General features: G+C 39.3%; 1 pseudogene; it reads left to right on the top strand.

Annotated features, from left to right (window-relative positions):
- The first annotated feature begins 17018 nt into the window (after nucleotides 1-17018).
- Nucleotides 17019-18762, top strand: LOC121104825 (annotated as a pseudogene).
- The last annotated feature ends 2626 nt before the right edge of the window (nucleotides 18763-21388 follow it).

Below are 21388 nucleotides of genomic sequence, written 5' to 3'. Positions count from 1 at the left end.
AGGGTCCAGGATTTCCTCTCAGAGGAAGGTAATTTTCATTTGAGACTTCAGTGGGGAGTACGATTTAGCCAAGCTGGTGAGGATGAGGAATGAACCTGGAGTTTCGGGCCCAGGAAAATTATGTGAAGACCTAAAACAGAGAGGGAAAGAGAAAATAATACCGCTACCAGGAAGCTTGAATGATTAATGAAGGACTGGAGGAGGATGAATGGGTCAGGTGAGAGGCCTGAATGGCCATGTTGAGAGTACAGAACATTAACCTAAAGGCTTGAATGGGAGATCTGAATGGGAGATCACAGGACGGCTTTAGGCCCGACCACCTCTGTTACTCAGCCACTCCACCCAATCACACCTACATCACAGACTCTGGAAGACTGGAATGGAAACAAGGCCTGCCACAGAGTAAGCATTTAGAAAGTGTTCTGTATTACCATGACGGCAAGGTTTGTATGTGGATTGTTTTAAGATCTCAGGTAGAGCTGAGGATGGAGTTCAGATTAATGCAATGCCGAACAAATTAGAGAGCCAGGCAACCCTGTGAGTCTGGGGAAGGCAGGGGCAGGAGGCAGTAGCACAAATGCCAAGAAAATAAGCATTACTTAACGGAACAGAAGGTCTCATAGGAGGAACAGAAGTTTCTCAGACCACAGATACATGAGAACGAGACAGGACCAGAAATGATTTACTACTGAAACTGGCACGGTAGGCGCTTCTTAATTAGCAGAATTAGAAGGTCTTAAAGCCGGCTTTGCGAGAAGAGTGTAATTACTGTCTTTGAAACTACAACCCAGAAGTCAGAAGGAGATGGCTCAGCAAGACGCGGCTTTCTGTCTAGATCTGACTCTCGGGTTGAGTTAAGCCGTCACAATGTTGGCCGATCCTTGAATATGTTCTAAGATTTCTCGTCATCACTGCGCCGCAGGTGGATCTCAAGAGAATGCACCTTAGAATTACTGGCAACTTACATCTCCTGACTTGTCACTCCCGTCCTTCTACCCTCTCGTGCTCAGCTTACAGACCGAGTGAGCAGAAGCAGGTCCAAATGAGCAGCATCCAGCCTCTGGCAGCTCTTACCTGACAGCATCTTACAACACTTCCAGGTGGCGGCCAGAGATGCATAGCTTGGAGAAAGCTGGCCTACTTGCACGGATTTTGTACTCAGAAGGAAATGGGTGATATATTCCATGTTTTCTATCTTCAATTGTATCAGGGGTTATTAACCATGGCTCTAATCTAGAGAGGTTTGGTTTTATTTTTGAGATGACAATGTTCCAGCCATAAGAGAATCCAGAGATTCCAGATGCAAATGAGAATTCAGAGGCTCTCATTTTATAATTAGGGAGACTGGTCCAAGAATCTATTTTCGAAAGTTGGCCAGGTGATTCTAGTATCCAGCCGGGTTATAACCACTGAATTATGTAAAGTTTGCTTAAGGCTCTTTTGCTTGCAAGTACAGAAATGCACTCAAAGCATGCTAACTTGGGTTCTCAAAGTGCTCAAGCGGGTGACATTCATGAGGAAAGCAAATGCGGTCTGGGGATGCTACGAAAACCGGGGAGTGCCAGACCCATGCAGAGCAGTCATCATGAACTCAGCTACAGCCAATCATGAGGATATGGAAATGCTTGTCCTGTGTTGTCAGGGCTTCTCATTTTACAAGAACAGCTAAAATTCTGGATGTCTGTGTTAATGCAAAAATCCTGACACTTAGGGGCGCCTGGGTGGCGCAGTCGTTAAGCATCTGCCTTCGGCTCAGGGCGATTCTGGCGTTCTGGGATCGAGCCCCACATCAGGCTCCTCCGCTAGGCGCCTGCTTCTTCCTCTCCCACTCCCCCTGCTGTGTTCCCTCTCTCGCTGGCTGTCTCTATCTCTGTCAAATAAATAAATAAAATCTTTTTAAAAAAATCCTGACACTTAAATGGTGACAAAGAATTTTTAAAACATCTTATGGGATGTATGCTATAACCTAACACATCACAAAGTCCCAATTCCAAAGATCCTCTGACAGCCCACCTGGCATCTGGTGTCCAGCCCTGGTCTTATAATTATGACCAACAGGTAATGTCTTATAATAAATGGCTACCACGCCTCTTGGGAACCAGATGGGCAAGTAGTTTTCAGACAAATATGAGAGAGCTTAAATTACCCAAGTATATCCATTTTAAAGAGGCAGGAAAACAGAATGGAGAAACTAGTCTGGTGCATTTCCCAAACCAGAAAACCAGAGTTCAATGAGTGAGAGTTACAGGAAAGGAGATGTTGACTCATTGGAATCTTCCACGAATAGAATAGCCTTCCTCTATCTGTGGGTGGAAGATCACCTAATGGAAATGTGCCCATATGTGTGCACCTACCAGTAATATCTCTCCGACCCTAATATCCTATGAATATATGTCTACTATGCCGGGTTATTAAATTATGAATATTCTTGACTCCCCAGTCTGTTGAATTGAATGTGTCCTAAAAGAATATACATATGACTTCTCTAATCACACAAGACTGAAAGCAGAGATAATCATCAATAAAGAAGGCCAAAGGAATATGTTCTGATATACGCAGGAGAAAACTTGTTTTTAGTATAACTGCCTTCACATTTTATCATGTGTTAATTTTTCCTTAACACCTCTTTTTAAGTCCCGATAATTCTCATCCCCCGAGGAGAACACCAATTTTCCTTTTAACAGAGAATCTGTGTCTCAAAGCCAGGCCTTCCAACAGAATGCACAGGGAAGAAGAAAAATCACCCCTGGCCAGTCTGTGAGATTATAGGTCAGGATGGAAAGGAACTCTCCCTGCAAACAAAAAGATGACCAAAAGCTCTTTGTAATAAAAAGAATGATTTCCAGATCCCGTGAGCATTAAGCCAGCTGCATAGTTTCCAAGAGAGAGAATGCAGCCTGCCAAAGACTCCTGGAGTTCTGAGGATAAAACTGTAATTAAACTTATAATAGCACTAATGATTGAATACCTCCATGCATTATCTTGTTTAATCTTTGCTCCAAACCTTGAGAGTAAGCATGACATCCCCATTTTATACATGAGTAAAATGAAGCTTAGAGACCTTAATAAAGGGCAATTTGGAGGCAGAGACCTAGTGTTGTGTCCTGACTCTCCCAGTTACTAGCTACATGATATAAGGAATTTTTCCTAACCTCTCTACACCTTAGTTCCTTGTCGATAAAGGGACGATAATAATGCTAACTACAGAGAAGGAATTTTGTGGGTATTGAATTAAATAAGATTATCTATGCACATAGAAAACTCTTGATAAATATTAGCTGCAATTGTAACTGCCAGTAAATGGCAAAATTAAAACTCTAATTGATGCTCAAATCAGTTTTCCTGGCCATTAGTTTCCTTCACTATGGCTTCATATTCTTCTCTATAGGGAAATATGCTACTTGCTTTATTGGTTCTATCTGAATCTCTTTGACTCAATCAGTGGACCAGACACCTCTCTTTTGGGACTGACTTACTATTTCTACTTAGTTATAGGACTCTGATACACATCCTAGTCCCTGACCCATAAATGGATTGATCTCATCTCCGCCCTACACTTACCTCCTGGTGGTATCATCTGTTTCTCACCTGGGATAACTTGTCTCTCCTCCAGATGGACTTTAACCATCAGCAGACTAGCCTGGGCTTCACCTCATGCAGAGCTAAAGGTCCAAAAGAGAACAGAAGCTCAACAAGCCTCATGAGACCTAGACTCAGAACTGGCACAATATCATTTCACCTGCATTCTACTGACCAAGTGAGTCACAAGGTCAAGCCAATTTTTAGGGCTGGACAAACAGATTCTACCTTCTGATGAGAGGACCTGTTCAGTCACATTGCTAAAGACAGTACAGAAATGGTGCCATTTATGAAATCTACTGCACTGCTCCATCAATGCTTGGAGTTACAAGTTCGGTGGCTGGACTTTTTTCCAAATGGAAAGAGAAAACTCTACTATGGTTCACTTGAAGACACCGAAAATATTCTCAATCATAAATTTCAAAATCACATTTAGATGATGGATTTTTTTTTTTTAATTTTTTTGAGAGAGGGAGAGAGAGTGTGTGTACGAGTGGAGTGGGAGAGGGAGAGAGAATCCAAAGCAGCCTCCACACCCAGTGCAGAGCCAACACAGGGCTCGATCCCATGATCCTAAAATCAAGACCTGAGCCAAAATCAAGAGTGGTGTGCTCAATTGACCGGGCCACCAGGTGCCCCTAAGTGATGGATTTTTTAATACTCTTGCCTGAAAGCTGTATTTGCTCTGGTACACCTTGATATCTAGCTAGTACTAGAGCAACTAGTTAGTATCAAAATCACTTTTAAGGATCACCTTTTCTGAAGGCAGAATGGAAGGGAGTCAGAATGGCTTCTGGCCTTTTTAAATTCTACCAGTATCAAAGAATTTTTCCCAGGAGTGGGAAGATCAATCTTTCCATTAATCTGGGAGTTTCATTCTCATTCAATTACTTAGTCACCTAGACCAGGAAGAAGCAGAATGTTATTGGTTTATAATTTCTAGGAACAGTTAACACAAATCCATTGGTTTGGGATTATTTTGGGTCAAACATTAACCTTACACCAACATATTCAACATAAAATAACCCTGTAATATATCAACTCAAAACTTAAAGTAAGTTTTGGTTATGAAAGTTTAATAGTGAAACAGTTTGAGTCCTGGAACAGGGAGCCCACATGAAAATTCTCTAATTTCTCAGTTTCCCAAGCAAAATTCATAAAACAGCTACAGACAAAATCTGCTTTTAATTTACTAGGGGACGCCATAAATTATTCAACCTTCTTGCAGGCTTTTCTTACACCAGTATAAAGTTCAATTCTATTCAGCAAGTATTAGCAATACACCTTAGCAAATGCTTAAGGCTGTGTAGAAAAAAGATGCAGTATTCACCCGCCAAGAAGTCAAAAGTCCTATATATTGTATCTTCTCATAATTTATCATAGCTGTTCTTCTATTTCCACCTCCATCAGTTCATATTCTAGCCATTTTTCACTGGACAATTATAAGACCCTCCTAACCTTTCTGCTTTCAGTCATGTCTCTTTACTGTCCATTCTCCACGTCACTGCTGGGGTGATCTCAGAAAATGAAAATCTGACCACATTTCTGCAGTATATAGAAAACCTCCATGGCCTCCCATTGCCCACAGAGTAAGTCCAAACTTCTCTCCATAGTGTACTTAGCCTTCCATGATTCTCCATCCAAAGTCCAACCTTTTCTCTGTGAAATGGGGCAGATGTCAGGCAGACAGAAAAACTATAGATTGTGAAATGGGGCAGATGTCAGGCAGACAATCTATAGTTTTCTTTACTCAAAACTACTGTTCTTCCATGAACATGTCAATAGCATAGTCTTTACTCATGTTGTTGCCTTGTTCTGGAATTCCTTTCTCTGCCATCACCCCTCCTCCTTCCTTTTCTCCATTTTCTGCCACCTAATAAACATCTTATATCTCACAGAAGACTCACCTTTCAGGTATCTTTTCTTCCTAGGTATACCCAATGTGTCTGTTTACATTTCTTTCTTTCTTCCTTCCTTTCTTTTCTTTTTTTGTATTTTTTTCTCATTTCATTGTTGTTGTTGTTGTTGTTTTAATTATGTTATGTTAGTCACCACACAATACATCATTCGTTTTTGATGTAGTGTTCCATGATTCATTGTTTGCGTATAACACCCACTGCTCCATGCGATACGTGCCCTCTTTAATACCCATCACCGGGCTAACCCATCCCCCCACACCCCTCCCCTCTAAAACCCTCAGTTTGTTTCCCAGAGTCCATAGTCTCTCATGGTTCGTCTCCCCCTCTGTTTCCCCCCTTCATTTTTCCCTTCCTTCTCCTAATGTCCTCCCTGTTATTCCTTATGTTCCACAAATAAGTGAAACAGTCATTTCATTGTTTTAAAGTAATCTCTACTCCCAACATGGGGCTTAAACTCACAAGCCCAATATCGAGAGTCAGATGCTCTACCAACTGAGCCAGCCAAGCACCCCTCCGTTTACATTTCTATGACAGCATTTATGTCTGACTATGCTTATCCCCACACCCAACTCAATTATAAATAGGATTTCATTCAGTCTCATGTTTCCAGCTTCTAGCACAGTACCTGATATGGAATTGGTACCCTAGAATGTTTCTTCAATTAACGGATGGATAAATGGGTTGAATAAATGAATACATTTTGTGACAGTGAGATATATGGATACTGTCTTAAATCTGTTGTACTTGCCTATATGCTAAATGCTAAATAAGTAAAAGGGTCAGTAAGATGTGAAAGGTTTCAGATGAAGGAAAGGTAGTTATGAGTTACTATCATAAAGAATATAAAACTTGAACGAGGTCTTAAAAAGTAGGTATGCACTCACATATAGAGAGAGAACTGGGAAGAGCATTCAGGTAGAAGAGAAAAAGTAAGAGCAAAGGTGGAGAAGTAGAAATCTGGAGGGTATTCAGAGCATGGAAATGTTGGCATTCTACCTGCGGAATCTGAGTGACCTACAAAGGGAAGACACGTTAGAGTGAGGTTTTGTATATTGAGGTTTTATAAGTTGGAAATAATGCATATATTTACATGAATAAGCCACCTCATGCTCTATTTCAGTTTAATTTTGCTACTTTGTTCCTTTTTATATGCTGTATCTCCTTTCATACTGGCTGGCATAAAAACCGAGGACTCTAGATTACACCCTCTGGAATTTAATGAGAACGGAAGAAATTGATAACATTATTCCATTCTCGTTAAGATACTTTACTTCTAAGGGATTAATGTGGGGGGAGACCATTTGGTATTCCTCTCGGATTGTTAGCCACCAAATGAGATATCAGGCTGCTAATGGCTTTTACTCTCTCCCTCGGATAGCCTGTACATCTCTGACCTTTCAAAGTTTGGTAACATAATTGGTTGGCCATGTTTTTCCTTTCCCTCAGGGTTAGTGAAACTCTCAAAGACAAGTGAGAGAAAGGGAAAGTTCAATATTTGTCCCAAGAAAGAAGCCAGTCATGAAAGATCATGGATGGATTGGAACAGGACAAATCTATCACCACTGCTAGAAAAGCAAGAATTTTCTCAACTGACGGCAAGTCCATCTCATAACTTGCAAAGCCTTGGAAACATGATCCGTACATCACTTGACAGCTACTATTAATGAATGATGTATTTCAGTAAAAACATTAATTTGACGACTAAGAGAATGGAGGATATTGAATAATAACATCTTCTGATTACTGTTTCACTCAGGGTACTCATAGTCTCCTTTCTTCTCAATCATTTTGAAAAGTATTATAAACTTCATTCATATATGAAACACTCAATAACTCCTTTGTTGAATAAGTACTATTTTTCTAATTTCTACAGAAAGAAGATTAATCTTTTTATTTTGACTGATGAGTCAGGATTTTATTAGAATATTAGGGGATGAGGTTCCGAAGAATAAATACCATTCTCCATGATTTTATATACAGAAAGCAAAGAGATGGAACTTTACAGAGTCTTCCTCATTTAGAGGAGAGCAGGTGCTTAAAACTACAAATGACCACTAAACCCATGATATCATTTGGAGCCAAGCACATGCTCTAGGGGTTTGAGTTAGACAATTTTCAGGTACTTGAGACTGAACAGCATTAAGAAAGGAAAGGGGGGGAGGGCGCTGGGTGGCTCAGTCGTTAAGCGTCTGCTTTCCTCTCAGGACGTGATCCCAGGGTCCTAGGATCAAGCCCCACATCCGGCTCTCTGCTCTGCTGGGAGCCTGCTTCTTCCTCTCCACTCCCCCTGCTTGTGTTCCCTCTCTCCCTGGCTGCCTATCAAATGAGTAAATAAAATCTAAGAAAAGGGAAAGAAAAGAAAAAAGAAAAGAAAGAGAGGAAGGAAGGAAGGAAGGAAGGAAGGAAGGAAGGAAGGAAGGAAGGAAGGAAGATAGATAGAGGAAGAGAGGAACGTAATAGATCATACAACTCACCAAGCAAACATCCAGGTCCACCCAATGTGGCTCCTACAAAAAGCCCAAGTACAAGTGAATGGAGCCCTCTAAGGCCTTCTTTCAGAAGGAAATGCAACCATCCCCCCTAGATGGTTTTATATTTAAATAGACATTTGATCTTGTTTTAATATGGTTTTAACTACTTAGGAATGTAGGTACCTGCAAAAACAGAGCCATCCATTCTGGGATGTTTCTACTGGAAAGTAAATATTCTCCTTCAAATAAGACTTTCCTAATCTATATGTATGGGTCTGAGGTTCACAGGATGCTGGGACAGAAATAAGGACTCTCTTTAACTCAGACATGTGTTTCTTAAACTCTCATAGAAGATTAGAATCTGGGACAACTGTATCAAGTTACATTTGTATCTGAGGAAGATTGTATTTACCAAGGATGGCTCCCAAAACACCTCCCATCTCATAGTCTCTTCTTAGAGTGTAACTTTGACACTCCCATCTAGTCGCAGGGTCTGCGGCCCCTCAGCTTGAACCTAAGCAAACTATTGCAACTGCCTCTTAGGTCCCAGCCACCAACTACACCCCTGCCAGGCACATGAATAACGAAGTCTCCAGATGATTCCAGATCCCAGACTCTGAGTCATTCCAGCTGAACCCTCAGACTTCATGGAAAAAAGACAACCTGTCATCACTGTATCCTATCCAAATTTCTGACCCACTAAATCTGGGAGCATGGAAAAATGGCTGGTTCCCCCACTAAATTTGTTTTTCTTTTTAATTCAGCAATAGATACCTAGAATAAATTCAAATTTAATCGCAATCTTTCACATAGCCTTTCTGTAAATTATATATATATTAAAAACTAAACAACTACCATAGCCCAGGTACTGTGTTAGGCACTGGGCTGAAGGATATCAAGAAGACAGGTGTTCCTTGCTGACTGAGGGAGACAGATGCAAACAAGATAAATACAGCTGAGTAAGTGCAATTGAGGAAACAAGCAGCTGGAAGCGTTAGAGAACAACTTCATGGTATGTGGGATACTACTTAGAGATCTCTGAGGAGGTGATTTTTCAGCTGACACCTTCAATCTGTTCTAAGCTACCCCTTGTTTTCCCCCACATGGCCACACTACCTGGGGACAAAGATAGGACCTAGGTGTCCAGACTACTATTTTAATGTTCCCCTCTGGTCCAGCTTCTCCTGAAGAAGGGAATACTAACCTATAAACCAATCTTTGTTTTACCATGAAAGAACACATGGAAGTGTGCAGACTATTCATTTATTTTCTTTGTGGCAAGACTCAAAAGCCATTTGGGAAGGAGCTATGAACTCAGAAAACATGCCATCTCAGGATAAATAAGTATAATAAGATATTATATAAGACATATAAATAAATAAATAAGCTTTATAAGATAAATAAATTTTAAAAAACATTTAAGAGCCAATAAACATCTACATTAAAAAGCAGTTATCACACTGGATTTTGTTAGAAAATAGAAACTAGGGGCACCTGGGTGGCTCGGTTAAGCGTCCAATTCTTGATTTCGGCTCAGGTTATGATCTCAGAGTCCTGGGATGAGTCCCAATATGGGCTCCAAGCCCAGCAGGGAGTCTGCTTGAGGATTTTCTCTCTCCCCCTCTGCCCCTCCCCACCGCTTATACACTCTCTCTCTCTCAAATAAATAAATAAATCTAGAAAGAAAGAAAGAAAGAAAGAAAGAAAGAGAGAGAGAGAAGGGGAAGATTATGCCCTAAACACTGTGTCCAGAATTTGATTTGCCCCATGCAAAACAAGCCGTTCTCACTGAGTGCAATGAAACAGGGGTTCCTGGAACATGGAACAGACACTGAGGTGTCAGGTGGAAATGAAGTCCAGACACTGCCTCTGTGTAGCTATCTAAACTTACACAAAAGTCTCACCTCTTGGGATTTTGGACGATAGGCTCTCTGGCTTCCCTGCAAGCTTGAATACTCTGTGCTTCTAAGTACACCTTCTGATCCCTCCTGGGATACAACCTACTTCCAGAAATCTGCACCTAAGCTATCAGTTCATTAAAAGAACACTTATAATCATAAAATGAGGAGTCCTAAGTCCTTAGTCTACCTCATTCCGGAGAATTCTGCCCTATGTTTAGCACAGAAGGAGAAGGAATGCTTCTAATATTTATAATTTATTTCATAAAAATTTTTAAGTTTTAAAATTTTGCACACTGTCACTGTAAAAGGCACTCATTTTGTTCATGCTTATAAAATCATCACTTCTGCTAGCTTGTGAGGAAATCCCAATTGTTTTAATTGTTGGGAAATCAAAGTAATTCCCTCTACCTACTTTGCCCTCCTCAATTCCTTAAACTCTTCTTTTGTAAATACACTAAGTAGAAAAGACCGTATTTGATAGCATTCCAATCCACACTGGACTCAGATGGACCTATTCCTCTAAAAACAAAGATTGTTCCTACATGGCACAAAAGACTAGGTACATTTTTGGGTAAGAAAACGAGTTTAATGACCCCTCAGATTCACTAGCTATCAGATGCAAAAGAAACACAAAATAATTTCAAAGGTTTTGACTTTTAGGATATTGTTCCTGGGATTCATGTATATACTTTTCTCTTTACCCATTCTCTTCAATTGCTTAATTCCTGCTCATGAAGCAGCTTTCAGTGTAGACATCACTTCTTGCAGGTAGCCAAGACACCCTTCATTCAACCCCACGGTTCTCAACTGGGTACAATTTACTTCTCCCCTCAGAAGACATCTGGCTGTGTCTAAAGACATTCTGGACTGCCACAACCTAGGGGAAGGATGAGACTGGCCCCTAGTGGGTAGAAGCCAGGGATGCTTCTGAACATAGTTGCAGGACAACTCCCACAACAAAAAATTATCCGTCCCACATGTCAGTAGGGCTGCTATTGAGAGGCCCCGATTTAACCCACCGTAGCATTTATCATATTGCATTGTATTTGCAGGCTTCGTGAAGCTGCACACCAGGCACAGGCCTTGATTTCCATTCCATGTTCCTTGTGTCCCTGGTCCTCGTTAAATACATGGTAAAACTGAAATGACTGGCTGGCCAAAAGAATAAATGACAATACTAATTATGTACAAGTGAGGGAAGCAAAAGCAAGATCATTCATAGAACATTTATTGCTGATAAAATATTTTTTAGATTGTCTAGTTAAAATGTTTACAGTTTACAAAGTACTTTAAAACCACTGTCACGCATGAGCCGACAACATAGTTTGACAACAGAACATAAGGCATTAATCCCATTTTTACAAGGAAGGCATCAGTTCTCAAAGGAGTTAAGAGGATTGCAAATGTAAATGATACAAAATGATCTAGCGCTGGAGGTTTCTTACAGAGCCTTTACCAATTTGTAACAAGATTTTAGGCACTTAGAAATAACTAGTCAGCTGTGGAGTGGACATTACACTATCTATTTTATACTGCCAAACAAGAGGAGTTTTAGCTTTGGGCAATCAAAACCCCATGAACACTCAACTTCAGCTAACAAAGGCAACCAAGTGCCATTAAGGAAAAGAGAATCATTGGCTCTTAGTGGAGTTGGCCTAATAATACAGTACAATTATGAAATAAGGTGTCACTTCGCAATTCCCTTACAGGTAGCTCAAAGGCACCAGGGACATATCCTAGGTAATGATGAAAATAAAGTGTTCCTTATTAAATCTCAAATCAGCCAGGTTCCCTACATAAGTGGAACACAGAATATACAGCAGGCAGATTTCCAAAGCAAATGTCCTGGATTTCAAACAACTGTGCAACTTGTTAGCTGTATTTCTTTGGGAAAATATTTTAACATCTGTATATGTACCTTAGTTTCCTCAACTGTAAAGTGAGGACAATAATTATAACCTATAATTCACAGGACTGTTGAGAGTGGGAAACATGTTCATACACAAGACATTTGGAACAGTGCCTGAAATGGAGCAAATACCTGATAATTTCCCTCCCTCCCTCCTTTCCTTCCTTCTCTCTCTTCTCCTTCTTCTTCCTCTTTATCATCATCATTATCATCATCATCATTTCTATATGCTTTCTCATGTAAAGAATTTTTCCTGGAATACATAAGCCACATCAATGTGCTATATGTGTCTCATATAAATCAAATATCTATTTAAAATCATACATAACTCCTTGACTAATGTAGTGAAGATTTTTATTTCTTGGCTCCCCGTGATGGAAAAAACAGCTATTTTGAAGTGATGTCTAGGCATTTTACATATGCAACTCTGCTCATATTGAAAGTCTGGACATAAAGATAAGGACCTCAACTTAGGATTCCCACCACAAAATCCCCTCCTTGCTTTTCCCAAGGCACCTTTTAAAATAACCACTTCGAGTTGAGTCCACAAAATGTTAGTGCCCAACCACCTTGAAAGGAACAGGTTCTTGCTGCCCTGCTCTCTATCTCCTGCTGGCTCATAACACTGGTTGGAAGACTCCCCCGCTCCCAGCTCACTGTGCCCTGTTCCGTCACATCCCTTCCCCCTCTTTCTGGGATCAGTAAGTAATAAATTTTGTGACTTTACTTCCTTTGTGTAGGTGTATTGAAATTACACCTTCAATCAAAAGGACCCCAGGGTTTTCACTTCCCTAAAGTGGGAGCTCAGGTGTCCAGAGAGCTAGAACTACTGCAGACCCCCTATGGATGGCACGTGCCTCTTCTTTCAGCAGGTGATAATCCACATACTCTTAATCTGTACACCAATTATGGGTCCCCCAACACACTCTCTAGCATCCTATTCAACTCGGCTTCTTTGGTAACAAACCCAATTCTTTGGGGGAAATGCCTCACTCACATGTTGTACAGTTTTGGTGAGACTGGGTATCAGGTGCTCTGTTCTCTTTGAAGCATCAGTGGTTCCAACCTTGTCTATGGCCTCTCTCTCTAAGAACTCTGAATCCTGAAAAGAAAGATGTCAATACCCAGAGACTAGGATGTATTGATGACAATGACAGCTACATGATAAAATTGTCAATTTCTGCTACCTAAACTTTAAAAGACATTCTGGTACCTGGCTATGTGAGCTTGCCAGGGTGCTTTAACGAATGCTACAGGTTGGGTGGCTTAAACAACAGGAATTTACTGTCTTGTAGTTCTGGAGCCAGAAGTCTGAGATCTAGCTTCCGGTATTGTCAGCAATGCTTGGCATTCCTTGGCTTATAGACCCAACATCCCAATCTTCGTTTTGATGTTCATCGAGCATTCTTCCTTTGGGAATGTCTGTTTCCTCACGTGGCATTCTTTCATAGGGATACCAGTCATATTGGATTAGGAGCTCACTCTACTCCAGTATGACCTCATCTTAATGTAATTAAACTGCATGGCCTTCTTTTCAAATAAAGTCACATTCTGAGGTGCTGGGTTTAGCACTTCAACTATGAATTTTGAGAGGATACAATTCAACCCATTACACTGGCCTCTTCCAACCCGTGGTCTATGACCATCTCTGTTTATTCTGTGAGCTGCTCAACTTTCTTCCAATAAAATTCTTTCCTTCTTAAGTTATCCAAAGTCCATTTCTGTTGCTTTCTATCAAAAAATTCTAACTATCATAAGTCATATTACAGATCAATTCAGTCCCAGTAAATTTGCCTTTTTTGGGTAGTTTATTGTTCAAAGTAAAATTGATACTTTTTTATATTACCTAGAATGATCTTCCATTGGGAGAGAAAAAGATACCATCATGTAGCTTAAAGTTATTGAGGCAATCCTGAAGAAATACATAACTAGTTGTCACAAAATAGGAAGTAAAAATTAGGGGCAAGACTAAATGAATGCAATTTTTCATATTTCCGATTGAGAAAAACTCATCATGTTAATGTCTAAAGAAGGAAATAACATTGGAAAACAGTATCTGATGGACTGCTGGTGGCATTCAAATTAGTGCAAACTTTCTGGAGGACAACATAATAGTATTTTATACAATCCTTTTTTTTTTAAATAATTTTTATTTTGTTATATTAGTCACCATACAGTACATCCCCATTATTTTATACAATCTTAAAATGTGTACCCTTCAACCCTGTCACATTCCTAGGACTTCATCTTACGACAGTACTTGTGTACATGCGCCAAGGTATTTATACAGAATGTTCTTAGCTGTTTTGCTAACAATGATAAAATACTGTAAAAATACAAATATCCATCATGTATTAAAATGTTAAAATTAGGTAGATTTATATGTACTCCTATGAAAAGGCATTCTAGGTTTCAAGTGAAAAAGTTGAAGAATGCTCTGTGCAATGAATTTCTATTATTTTAAACTGAGAAAAAAAGCTATAGGCATGTGTACCCATGTATATGTATATTTATACATATCTAGAGAGTTATGTAATAATAAGCCAAAACTATTAATAATACTTTCATTGAGGGAGTGGAACTGGTTATAGGAATGCAATGGAAATCTTCCATACTTCAATTTATCTCTTTCTGTAATTGTTTTTGCAAAGCACATGTATTACTTTGGCCTAACAAATACATTAGCATTGTTCATACTTGAATAATGTAAACAGCTTTTTTAGGAGAAATTCTCACTGCCTTGTTCTGCAGGCTTGACCGATATTATATTAATTACAATATTGCGTAGATGTACACAAACATAAAGTAAAACTAGGCGTTTGCTCATTAGACTAAGTAAATTAAACGTAAAACTGAAAATAAGGTAAAATTTTGTTTAAACTGGAGTGAAAAATTGGTACTGGAACGTTAGCGCTGGTTTTAATAGCAAGAGCAAACAATGAACTGTACCACCCAGATTGCCCTTCAAGGAAGGACGTGCTGACCAGTTGTGGGACCACAGGCTCTGGCTGTCACTTTCTTCAAGGTCTGCCTCTGTGACAGCCTTCTGGCCAAGGTCATGCCTCCCCTGGAGCAGCCTGCATCTGGAAACTGCAAGGTGGGGCTATAAAGTCCCTCCCTTTCAGCTTAGTGTGGGAGAGCTCCACAAGCAATGCTCACCCCAGAGCTCCCTACCAGGTTAGGCTAAGATTTTACTGGTCTGCCTCAGAGTTCAGGTCCTTATTCAACCCAGTCCTGTCCTTTCCTCCTTTCTTTCACCGATATTGATCTCAAAGAAACATCTGGCACCCTAAGCTCTCTGGTTTCCAGAGAATCTGGTCTGCAACACAGAAGAAAAACAGAGTCTACGCTTCTATATTTTTGGCCTGACAATGCTAATCCCCAAATGAACATTTAATGAACAGGACAAAACCGTAGTAATAACCTCAAGCCTCCATTTGCCCATCTTCAACTGGAGACATGCAATAAAAGCAAGGGCAACTTGCGTGCTTAAGAATACAATTCTTTTTTTCCCCCTTCCAATCTTCAATGAGCTATGCAGCTGGACCTAGTAATTAAAAGCTCTAGCAGCTCATCTTCCCATTATGCAGAACAGAAAATCTTTAATGAAATATTAGACAAAAGAATATTCAGGGCAACTGAAAGGTCTGCAAAGCATAAACAATTGCTGGGTTAAAATATTGCACTAACCAGGCAGTCATTTCAATGAGGCATTGTACCAGCTACCAATTATTTCATAAAACATTGCACACAACATGGCCGATAATTCAGAAACACACCTCACAGGATAATTATTCAAGGCCGTTCAATAAATGTTTACTCCGAACTGGCAATTATTTCTTTAACAATGATGATACATTCAGAAGAAGTTTGCAAAACCTGTCATAAATAGATACGGTGAAGGAAACCTATGCATGTACCAGAGTTTCAGGTTCAAAGGCTTTTAAGAAGTAAGCACAAATGAAAAAAAAAAATCTGTTTTTGCTAAACAAGCCATTTGCCCTGTATTTTTTCATCTCTTCAATTCATTTATTCATGAAATACTTATGTGTCACCTATTTTATATCCTAAGCTGCTGGGACAAAGAAAAAAATTCCTGCGTGCAAGGAGGAGCTTATAACCCTTTGGGGAGGGCGCTACGCACACACAAAGGATGACGGGATGAGTGCTGCTCTTTCTCCAACCCATCCCCTACCATTCTTCCCTCCTCTTCAGCTGCTCTGGGACTATTTTCTTTTTTCTCGGCTCTCCAAATCTGTCTCTAGTTTAGGCCATTTGCCCCAGCTGTCTTCTCTGCCGATAACTGTGTTATCCCACAGGGATAACGACAATGGCTATTGAGTCCTTGCAGTGGGCTTACTCTAACTGAAATGTGCTGGAAGGGTGAAATATTCACTAGATTTTGAAGACTTTAGACAAAAATAAATAAATATATAAATAAGATAGTCCGCCAATAATTTGTTCATAGAATTGTGTGATTATGTTTTTAAAAATATTGGCTTCTACAAAATACATTATTCAAATTGATTTTACCTGTTCCTGTTTGTAATGCAGCCATTAAAAAAATGAAACTACCTGTATGCCTCACATTATATTTCTATAGGACAGCTCTGGTCTAGAACACGCTGACCTATTTTCACTTTCTTCTTGGCATTCTGGTATCAGCTTGCTGTCCTCTTCTCAGAGACATTTTTTCTGACTACCATTCTACAGAAGACCCACCATCTTCACCTACTCAGTCACTCTGACGTTACTGCATCTAATACTTTATGTGGTAAAACACACATAACATGAAATCTATTCTGCTAACATCTTGAAGCACAGAGTACAGTATTATAGGCACACCTAATTTAATTGTATTTCCCTTTATTGTACTTCGCAGATATCGCAATTTTTACAGATTGAAAGTTTATGACGACCCTGCATCAAGTAAGGCACCATTTTTCCAACAGCATTTGCTCACTTCATCTCACTGTCCCATTTTGGTAATTCTCACATTTCACATCTTTTCATTAGTATTATATTTGTTATGGTGATCTGTGATCAGTGATCTTCGATGTTACCATTGTCATTGACTTGGAGCTCCACAAACCACACCCACATCAAATGGCAAACTTAATCAATAAATGTGTGTTCTGCTTCCTCAACCAGCTTTCTCCTCTTTTCCCCTCTCCGCAGGCCTCCCTATTCCCTGAGACACAACAATATTGAAATTGTTAGGCCAGTTAATCACCCTACAATGGTCTCTAAGTGATCAAGTGAAAGGAAGAGTTGCACATCTCTCACTTTTAAATCGAAAGCTAGAAATGATTGAACTTGGTGAAGAAGGCATGTTGAAAGCCACGATAGGTCAAAAACCAGGCCTTCTGTGCCAAGTAGTTAGCTAAATTGTAAATACAAAGGAAGAGTTTTTGAAGGAAAATAAAAATGCTACTCCAGAGAACACATGAATGATAAGAAAGCAAAATAGCTTGATTGTTGGCATGGAGAAAGTTTTGAGTGGTCTGGACAGAAGATCAAAACAGGCAGAACATTCCCTTAAACCAAGGCCTAATCCAGAGCACAGCCTTAACTCTCTTCAGTTCCATGAAGGCTGAGGGAGATAAGGAAGCTGCCAAAGAAAGTTGGAAGCCAGCAGAGCCTGGTTTCTGAGATTTAAGGAATGAAGACATCTCCGTGACATAAAACTGCAAGATGTAGCAGCAAGTGCTGACACAGAAGCCGCAGCAAGTTCTCCAGGAGATGTAGCTCAGATAATCCATGAACGTGGCTACACGAAATAACAGATTTTCAATGTAGACAAACAGCCTTCTCTTGGCAGAAGACACCATCTAAGGACTTTCACAGCTAGAGAGGAAAAGCGAATGCCTGGCTTCAAAGCTTCGAAGGACAGGCTGAGTCTCTTGTTAAAGGCTAAGGCAGCTGTGACTTTCAGTTGAGGCCAGCATTCATTTACCATTCTGCAAATCCTAGGGCTCTTAAGAATTATGCTCAATCTACTCCACCTGTGCTCTAGAAGTGGCACAACAAAGCCTGGATGATCGCACATCTCTTTACAACATGGTTAACTGAATCTTTAAAGCCCACTGTTCAGACACACTACTCAGTTTAAAAGATTCCTTTCAAAATATGACTGCTCATTGACAATGCACCTGGTCACCCAAGAGCTCTGATGGAGATGTCCAATGAGATTAATGTTCTCATGCCGGCTAACACAGCATCCACGGATCAAGCAGTCATTTCGAATTTCAAGTATTATTATTTAAGAAATACATTTTGTAAGGCTATAACTGCCAAAGACAGTGGTTCCTCTAATGAATCTGGGCAAAGTAAATTGAAAACATTCTGAAAAGGATTCAGTATTCTAGATGCCATTAAGAACATTTGTGAGGCATGGGTAGAGGTCAAAATACCAACATGAACAGGAAGTTTCTTCCATTTAGAAGTTGATTCCAATCCTCATGGACAATTTTGAGCAGTTTAAGACTTCAGTGGAGGAAATAACTGGGGATGTGGTAGAAATAGAAAAGAATTAGAATTAAAAGTGGAGCCTGAAGATGTGACGGGTTTGCTGCAATCTCATGACAAAACTTGAACAGATGAGGAGTTGTTTCTTATGGATGAGCAAAGAAAGTGGTTTCTTGAGATGGAAACTACTCCTGGGGAAGATGTTGTGAAGATCATTGAAAAGACAACAAAGAATTTAGGATACTACATAAACTTGGTTGATGAAGCAGAAGCAGTGTTTGAGAGGGTTGACTCCAATTTTGAAAGAAGTTCTGTGGGTAAAATACTATCAAACAACATCATATGCTATGGAGAAATCATTCCTCAAAGGAAATCAATCGATGCAGCAAACTTCACTGCTGTCTTATTTTAAGAAGCTGCCGTCATCACCCCAAACTTCAGCAACCACCACGCTGATCAGTCAGCAGCACTTAACATCAAGGTGAGACTCTCCACCAAAGATTACAACTGGCTAAAAGCTCAGATCACAATCAGCATTTTTTAGCAATAAAGTATGTTTTAATTAAGGCATGTTCATTGTTTTTTAGACACAATGCTATTGCACACTTTATAGACTATAGTATAATATAAATTTAACTTTTATATGCACTGGAAAACCAAGCACTTCTATGTTTCAGGCACCGTGCTAGTTGCAGAGAGATACAGAAGTGAATAAGGTTAACCTGGCTCTCACTATTAAGCAGCTTACAACCTAGATGGGAAGACCAGTGGTTATGTAATTACATAAAAAATTATTTAATTACAATTTTGATGAGTGCTAGGGAGGGCAATGTGTCTATGGAGTCAGAAAATGTTTGCATAGGTAAGCAATACTTACGCTAAGGCATGACGGAAGAGGGAGTTAGCCTGAACGAAGCCCTAGAGAGCCTGGGATAAAGGGAAATTCAGAGAAACCCAAGTAATTCAGTTCTGCTGGAGCATAAATTATGTGTGTGAAACAGAGTGGCTAGCAGAAATGTAGGTAATTTTATAGATAGCATATTTTAAGCTACATAAATATATGTTGTTGTAGGATAAATAATTCAACAATGACAAACTTTGAAGTTAATGCCACATAACACCAGGCCAAACATGGAAGTTAGGAGTACCAGATTGAAATGAACATTGGCTATCTTTAAGTGGAATTTTAATCACCTTAAAAATCTGATCGAATAATCAAATTTATTTTTAAAAAGTTCAAAAAATATCACTAAAAGGAAATTAAAGTTATTCCTGTTTCCACTGTCCAAAGATAAGTCCAGTAAGATTTTGGTTCACCTACCCTGACTATTTTTTCTATATGTATATACACATAGATATTGGAAAATGGCTGAGTATAAATGACCATTCTCATATACTCATGGGTACCTCTAAAATAAGAGTAGGACCAAGACTCTAGAAGACTGGTAACTAACTCTCATTTTTCTAGGAACATAAATACCAATTTTAGAATCTGTTTTTAAGAACTAAATTCTCCCCTAAAATTTAGAAAGTAAAATTAGTAGTTTTTACCACATTCACACAAAACCAGTAGTGTCACAGAAAGTTCTTTGATTTAAAATCAAGGAAGGATGCTAGTCCTCCTTGCAGATATATGGCCAGACACTTACTATGAAGTCTTACTATAAATAATTAAACATAAGCCGCCAATGCCCCTAGTAAAATACATGAACCAAATATATTTATGGTATGCAGTACCTAAGCTGATTATCATGTGCTTATTCCCTTACCTAATCAAGACTGGTTTGTAATTCAAAACAAATGTCACAATCTTTAGAGCAAAGGAAAATTAATGAGCATGAATAGTCTATAACTCTAACTTAGAAAACTTTTAACCAGGCCAATCAAATCATTCTCAATCAAATCACAATTTTCTAAAAACTGAACACTTTTGGGAACCAAAATAATAAAGTTCTTGATAATCTGCTATATTCTATTCTACTCAAGTATGCTAAAAAAACACAGTTTATAACCCCAAACTTTCTTTCCCTATTAACTATAACATTTCTCAGTCTGGTAGCTATAGTAGATTAAGAGCCCCCATTTTTCCCCCATCCCTGATTTCATACACTTTGCCATGTAACTTTGCAGTACTCTTCTACTCTGGATGGGATATTCTGCTTCACCCCTTGACTCTGGCTCAGGCATGTCAACAGGTAAATGTGAATCCAGTAGAGGCTTGAAAAAGTGCTTGCATGTTTTACTTTGTTCTGTTGCTTCTCTGTGATTGCCACAAACACATGCCTGAGCTAGCTTGCTCCATTCATTCCAGCCAAGACTATCCTAGATCAGCCAATAACCAGATGATGCCCAGGTGGGCAAGTGAGCCCAACCCAACCTCAAAGAACTGCCAAGCCAATTTCAGACTGAACTGCCAACCTCCAGACTTGTAAGCAAAATAAAAAATGATTAAATTGTTTTAAACCACAGATCCTTGGAGAGATAATGCAAAACAGAGCATTACTGAGACAAAAGATAATTGACAGACACAACAATCATATAGCAACAAATATCTTCCCTATTAGCATTATTTTCACTTCCCAAAAGAAGTCAGTGTATATTAGAGAAGGCAATAATTAACTAAATAAATTAATAAGAATTTCCTCTTTTTTTTCTAATTAAATTTTCTACAAAGAAATACCTTGGTCATAGATTATAATTCCCCATAGTAAAGCCTTTGTAACTGTTACTAGTCATAGTATTTTGACCATTTCCAAACTTCCACAGTGAGGGTACAGGAAGAGAAAAACAGCTTATTACTCCTCTCAGACCGATAAAGTCACTTTTAATAATTGCTGCTCTTCCTAGTTGGTTTTCTTTAAAATTAAAAACAGCACTTCTGGTCATCAATGTGAAGTTAGAATTATCCAGATACATGCAGTGGAGAGATGTTTGGAACAACTATTTTAACAAATTTAAATAAAGACTTTCTAAAAATTATTACCCCATTATGGCACCATGAAAATCTATGGGAACAGTAAAGAACCTAAGTAGAATCAGCTGTAGGGAGGTCTAACAAGATGAAGTTTATCAGGAATAAGTATCATATTTTGTGCTTGGGATTAATTTGTCACCGATACTTATCACGTATGGTGTGAGAGA

The sequence above is a fragment of the Ursus maritimus genome, unplaced genomic scaffold (assembly GCF_017311325.1).
Source record: "Ursus maritimus isolate PB19 unplaced genomic scaffold, ASM1731132v1 scaffold_23, whole genome shotgun sequence".
In the NCBI taxonomy this organism is placed as follows: Eukaryota; Metazoa; Chordata; class Mammalia; order Carnivora; family Ursidae; genus Ursus; species Ursus maritimus.
The sequence above is the reverse complement of the archived record's forward strand: the minus strand, read 5'-3'. Positions and strand labels throughout refer to the sequence as shown.